The sequence below is a fragment of the Thalassophryne amazonica genome, chromosome 14 (genome assembly GCF_902500255.1).
Source record: "Thalassophryne amazonica chromosome 14, fThaAma1.1, whole genome shotgun sequence".
NCBI lineage: Eukaryota > Metazoa > Chordata > Actinopteri > Batrachoidiformes > Batrachoididae > Thalassophryne > Thalassophryne amazonica.
In genome coordinates, this window is record NC_047116.1 from 14,962,334 (window position 1) to 14,968,807 (window position 6,474).

General features: G+C 40.6%; 2 long non-coding RNA genes across 2 annotated transcripts; both read left to right on the forward strand.

The window, feature by feature from the left end:
* Positions 1 to 3,735: 3,735 nt before the first annotated feature.
* LOC117525141 lies at positions 3,736 to 4,270 on the forward strand. The gene is made up of 2 exons (XR_004564965.1): positions 3,736 to 3,926; positions 4,009 to 4,270. It is a non-coding gene; the product is annotated as an uncharacterized LOC117525141 (long non-coding RNA).
* Positions 4,271 to 4,315: 45 nt separating this feature from the next.
* LOC117525140 lies at positions 4,316 to 5,739 on the forward strand. Its single transcript, XR_004564964.1, has 3 exons — positions 4,316 to 4,628; positions 5,127 to 5,152; positions 5,286 to 5,739. It is a non-coding gene; the product is annotated as an uncharacterized LOC117525140 (long non-coding RNA).
* Positions 5,740 to 6,474: the final 735 nt, after the last annotated feature.

Below are 6,474 nucleotides of genomic sequence, written 5' to 3' on the forward strand. Positions count from 1 at the left end.
CCGCGCCCCTTCCCCTTCCCTAGTCCTCTGGTAGGCAGAGCTGTGATGTGTCTTGACGATGTTGAAGCATTGAACCTCATGGAAGATCTGATCAAAGGGGGTGATCCGCCACCCCTTATATAGCCACCAGGTTATTCCCTAATACATATGATTGGTCACAATTTCATAATTGTGGTTAATCGGGAGTTTTACTGCATAATCAGGTGCATAATCCATTACTATTTTTTCGCCCTGATTAAAAAAAATCAGGAATGTCCCAATTACTGTGCATTGTTCCAGATTGACCACTTTGACTTACTTTTGCACAGGCTTGCCCCCCCCCAGATCTGCACCAATTAAATCTGATTATTCACTTTTGTATTATGATTTATCCCAATGTAAATGCCATGTTTCAAACATGTTTAAAATATTCATAGTTGTTCACAATATTCTGCAATGCTACGTTCTTTTAACACTCGGTTTCAGGGCCTGCTTGATTATCTGATTATTTTATTTAATTTAATTTATTTTTTTGCTGAAATCATTGACATTCGGGTAACAGGAGACAGTCCTGTGTCTTTGTTCATAACATCAGTGTGTTTGAAGAAGCCCTGAACCTGAAACTGTTTTAACAGTAGATCATACCCCATAAGTTCAAATGTTTGTACACCCCTTGACTTTTTTGCAGATTGTTTTTATGCTGCAAAATATTTTATAAAGCTTTTCATTGTATTTAATTTTTTAAGAAGTAGAACTTCACTTGAAGCAAATGTTTGTGGGACAATAATGGAAACACAGGTGTTTCCAATTGTGTGACTTCAGATTACAGTCTATTTCTTTGTTTTCATAATATGTTTTTTTTTTTTTATTAGTGCAGGTTTATTGGATTTACAGTAGGTGGCATCACAGTACAGTTCCTGTACCACAGAGCCTGATATAAGGGTTTCTGTGTCCTGTTCTGAAAACATCCCACATTTACCTTTCCCATTATTTTGTTGTATAGATTAAGAAACTCAAGAATGATCTTACTTAGGCCTCCTTGGACTCAAATTCTACAAACAGCCTACATTTTATCTGAATTTTACAAGCTAACCATTTGGAAGGTACCAGTATACAAACAATCAATGAAGTGGAAGTAGTACTGATTATACAGTCCAAAGCAGAGCAGGTGTGTTATTTCACTTCTGGTATTTTATCAGAGGATTACTAGTTTTGTTTGCTTACATAGATGCATCTCATATAATGGAATATTAATCGAAAATCAACTGTTGTAATAATGTTCAGGGGTGAACATTTGTTGCCATTTGTAACACTGTTGTCTGAAAGTGAAAAATACAGCAAAGATTGTCATTGAAGTGACATTTCAGTCCACAACCTCAGTTGCCTCTCATGCATGTTCATAGTCTTAGATCGTATTTGTTCAGATGCCCATTTGTTGTTCTACACTTTGATGCTCCAATGAGATGTTCTTCAGGATAACTGTGTTAGACTAATAAAGAAGAAACCCAGTTCCAAACAATATCAGGTTTAAAGGTATATTAAAAGTTGTATCAATGCTTGCACTTGTATTTATTATTCCCCCCCAAACTCAATCAAGTTGGGGGGCATTATGTTTTCACCCTGTCAGTAGAGTTTTTGTTTCTACACCATAACATTTCTTGTGGTGGTGGTGTGTGGGGGGGAGGGGGGGTAAGTAAAGAACACCTCATCTGATAGATGAAATCGCGATGATGTCACGCGCTGGGCGGGGCCCACACCGATAGGCAGAAAGCTCTTATGCAGCCACTGACGGTGTAATGTTTGAAGATGTCACCGTTCAAAGCGTGCATTCTGTGATCCATCGCACACTGACAGATCAGCGCTGTGCATAAAAAAACACATCACATCCAGATGGATGACAATCCGTTTTAAAGATTTTCACTTTGCAGCGTTTAGCCTCAAGGATCGGATGCAGTTTGGCTCAGAATTGTGTCCAGTACATGTGGTAGATGGGATCACATGAGCTCACCCTGTGTTCAAACTCATCACATTAAAAACAAACCTCCCCGTCTGTATTTTTCTTTTTCTGGTTTTCTCTGTGCAGCTCCGCATTTAGGCGATAAGCTGAGACTGAAGTTATGAGGGCTGCAAACTAACAACAATCTGACTTTCGGTTAATTTTGAAATAAAGCACAGATTAACACGCGCAAAAGTGTAAAGTTGGGCTCGCCGTGTCAAAATGACTGTAAGCCGTGGAAGAAATAAAACCAGCGAGAAGAAATGCAGAGGAGACTGTCCAGGATCCCAGGGTTCGGTTCTATCTGGTCTGGTGGCTTTCAGCTTGTTAAAATGTACAAATGTAATGAACACACACGGGCTGATTTTGTATTTGTGGATCTGTTTTTATTATTATTTATTATGGGGAAGTCAGTTTTTCCAACCTTGCACACATGCAGAACTGCATTTAATGACTAACACAGGTGAACTACAGACTGGCGCACGATGCACACACCGGCTGGTTGCTGTACGACTTTTTTTTTTTTTTTTTTTTTTTTGGACTGCGTTTAAAAAGTTCTGCAACTTCAAAGTGCATCCTGTTGCTGCACTGAGCCCACAGAGACGGAACCAGACAGCAGAAAGAACTCAGACAGACATCAACGTCTGCAGCAGCAGGCTGATAACAGCGACCCCTCACGTGACCACTGATAAACTAATTGTACGCCTCCAAAAACTTGGAATCCTTCATGGTCATCATCTCCAATATTTAATTCCTCACAATATCACTTTTGATCTTCGGGATGTCGGGAGTTGACACATAATCTTGAAGCTATCTTCCTGTGCGTTTTCTCAGTGCATCTGCTTGGGGTCTGGAGTTTTCTGCCTACCACCTATGTGCGGGAAAGGCGGCAGTAAATAACAGCGACCCCTTTTGTTGAAACCATTTCTTGGTGTATTGTGGGAGGCTGGAGGAAGTATCCTTGTGAAAGTGGGGTGTTAATAATAAACCACATACCAACTGTAAAGCAGCTACACTCTAAAAGAACTGCTGTCATTTGGAGCAGCATACACTTAAAAACAGTGAATGGACTAGAAGTATCCATCAGCTAGACGTCCTCAACTTACAGGTGGCAACTTCCTATTTCAGCAAATGGCTATTCTGGAACTGAAGTAAGTCCTGTACATGCCCTGAGGACCATCGGTGCCCGTGCTTATCCCTGGATAGCTTAAAGTAGACTAGTGTCTCAAACTCCACCTGGACTGGATGACGTTCTGTTGCAGCTTACATCCCCAGACAAGGCTGGTACCCATTTAGGAGTCTTGTCAAATGACACATGTAGACTGACTGGCTGTCAAATCCAAGTTCTGTGTTGGTGACCTGACTCTATCTTGTTGAGTTACTTGTGACTTTAAGATGTGTTGAAATATTTCAGTGAGAGCTTTATTGTTAAACTCTGCGTACCCAGCTCTTGACTCTGTGGCCTTTGTCACACCTCACTGGCCACCTTTCCTTAATGTTTACCACCCTCTCGGTTTTGGTCCAGTAATGCCCTGGCAAGCTCTTTGAACAGACTTGGCATAAACGGGATTAGGGCGCATTTTTAAAAATCCTCATCTGCTGTGCCATCTGCCAATCTTCCTGATCCAGGAGCCGCTCTTTCAGCACCATGAAACAAATCTCTTCAGCTACAGAGGAAAGCAAGGAAATGCTGCAAATGCCTCGTTGACTCAGTTCAACACGGGTACAGATTTTTTTTTTTATGTGCCCAAAGAATTCTGAACTATGCAAACCAATTTGCTCATATCACTGTTACATGACTTGAAAGGAACCGTTCATGAAGTTGACTCATTTCCAAATCCTTGGATTTAAATCCCAGCTCTGCTCTGAGTTACCATGTGCAGCAAACCTTGCAGATGGGTTCTCTACTCAGTGTTAGCTTTTGCACTCGTACTTATGGACTTAAGGACAGGTATGTATTCAGCATTTAAAAGTTTTCAGAATACTGCTCAAAAGTCATATATTAAAAGGTTTTTGTTGGTGTGGTGCCGTAGATGCAACTCTGGAAGGTTCCTCTATGGATCTCCCAGATCTGCCTTACAGTGAGGACCACCTGGTGTATCCACGGATCATTAAAGTATCTGCTGTCAAAGGATCTTATGATGGTCATAGAACTCTCTCTCGTCGGAAACGGAACATTCTGCTCCCAAGTGGCGTTAAACTGTGTGCACAAGAGACTGCAGATCAAATTGTTGCAACACATCTGACTTACTTTCGTCTGAAAGGTTAGCAAACACTTTCAACAAACTATTGAGGGATAATTAATTTGGCTTCATTGAATTTTGCCATACTTATTCCCTGCTCTTGAGCAAGCAGAGTGCCGAACCTTAAACAGTGGTTTCTGTCACATACTCGGTACATAGGTGGACCGGTTTCCAAAAATGGCTAAAATGTTACTATTTGTATGTTAGCTATAAGCAGATGACATCTCTTCCTTGTCTGATTAGTGTGTCAGGAGACCATTTGGGAGGCATTCAAGATCTTCTGGGATCGCCTTCCTTATCAGGAGGAATACCAAAGCTGGATGAGCCAGTGCCAGAAGGGCCTTGCTACAACACAAGTTATTGGCAACTTTTTCAGCCAATCAGAGGAGCACAGAGCCCTAGTAAGAAAGGTTAGTGGATGGTTTCACTTCTTTATTGTCAAATCTTTAGGAGTGATGCGGAATATAATGATGATAGTGCCACAACACACACCAAAATTTTGCAATATTTAAATAAAATCCTGGGTCTATATAGTTTTGGAAACTCACTCTAAAATGATTATTATTGGGGGTTTTTTTTTGGTGGTGGTGGTGGTGGGGGTGTGGGTATTGTGGGAAAATCCCTGCCCTAAACAATCATCCATTGGGAGGCAGGGAGGCACCTGTTCCCAAGGGTGCTTACCATTACCTTGTGGTTCCTCTAGTGTGTGCCAAAATTTAAATTAGTCATTAAAATAGTCATTCAGTTGTGATAGGTTTGCTTTACCTTGGGACCCCCCACCCAGCACTCCCGCTAATATTGTACTTACCAAAAATCCCAAAGTGGCTACATAGGTAGTTGCTAAGCATTAGAGGTAGTAAACTATATTTGGCTGATGGGTATTGACCTTAATTTTCTTACATTTCCAGATTATGGCACCACTTGCTTTGCAAAGGTAAAGGAAATTATGCGTCCTTTGTGCGAACCCGCAGTGTCAGTTGTTAATTCTGGTCTTGTTTTAGAGTTCTGGCACCCATGTCTCATGTTTCTCTTTTCTTTTTTAATTGCCCCTTACATTTACTCTGTAGTGAGCCCACTGGATTCAGGCAACATTTGGGCAAGTAAGGTCTTTGTTGTTTTTCAACCTTATGTGTTCATGTTACCACTTGCCCATCATACAAGCCTTTAGATTTTTAGGGACATAGTCAGAGGTCTGCATCAGTAATACCTTCCCCAACTAGGCTTTGAAGGGCAAAGATGGAATTACTTTTGGATTCCTGCATACTTGGATGAAAATTAACAATGTAATATTTTTTAATTTTCCTATTTGAGCCCCTTTAAGTGTTTCCAAAGGCTCATGTTTCTGTAACAGCAGATAGGACAGTGGGACAGGAGTTGGGCTGTCAGTATGTAGTCCTAGATTTGATTCCCAGTCAGGCTGGCTGTATCCTTAGAGACAACATTTCATCTCCTTTGTCCAAGTCCACAGAGCTGTATATTGTTACCAGAGTTGACTGGGAAAGTAACCTGCAATGGACTGGTGTTCTCAGGATGCCATTTTTTTAATCCTAAAAAAAAAAAAGAGTTTTTACTTTAGAGCCTATAAGTGTGCAGAACTATTTCCATTGACATCCAAAGTTAAAGCCATGAAAGAGGAGGATTAAACACAATCTGTCTGACCTCAGCTCTCTTGCTATTTCTTACTACCCTTACCAAAAAGTAGTACATGCAAGTATGTTTCAAGTATACTTCCAGTTTACTTTTTATATACTTAGCACTATTTTTGGTAAGGGTATTCATCATTTTTCATGCTCTTTATGGTAATGGTGTGGTGTTGGTCTGGTTGTTGTTGTCCGGATCACTGTACCATTGTTCTGGTCTGAGACACCGACCAACAGAGTCTTGTACTCAGCCCACACAAGACCAAACCGACATCAGTTTAAAAGTGAGCTAAACCACTGAACAATAACGGCTGTCAGGTCAGCCTATCCCAGACCGAACCAAGCAATATTTAACAGCTACATATCACCCAAAACCAACCTGAAGTCAACTGATGCTCATTTAGATAAAGACTGGAGGAAGCACATTTTGGACAATTCTTGAACTTTTTAACTGTAACTTCGGTTATAATTATTATTTGTTCAGTTCAGCTAAATTTTCATAACATGTTATCTGTAGGTGCTATACACAAATAAGATCTAAGATCTTTCCCACTACATGAGCAAGTATGCTGGGAAGAGTGGTGAGGTAAAACTCTGTTTTTTTCATTACAGGAAG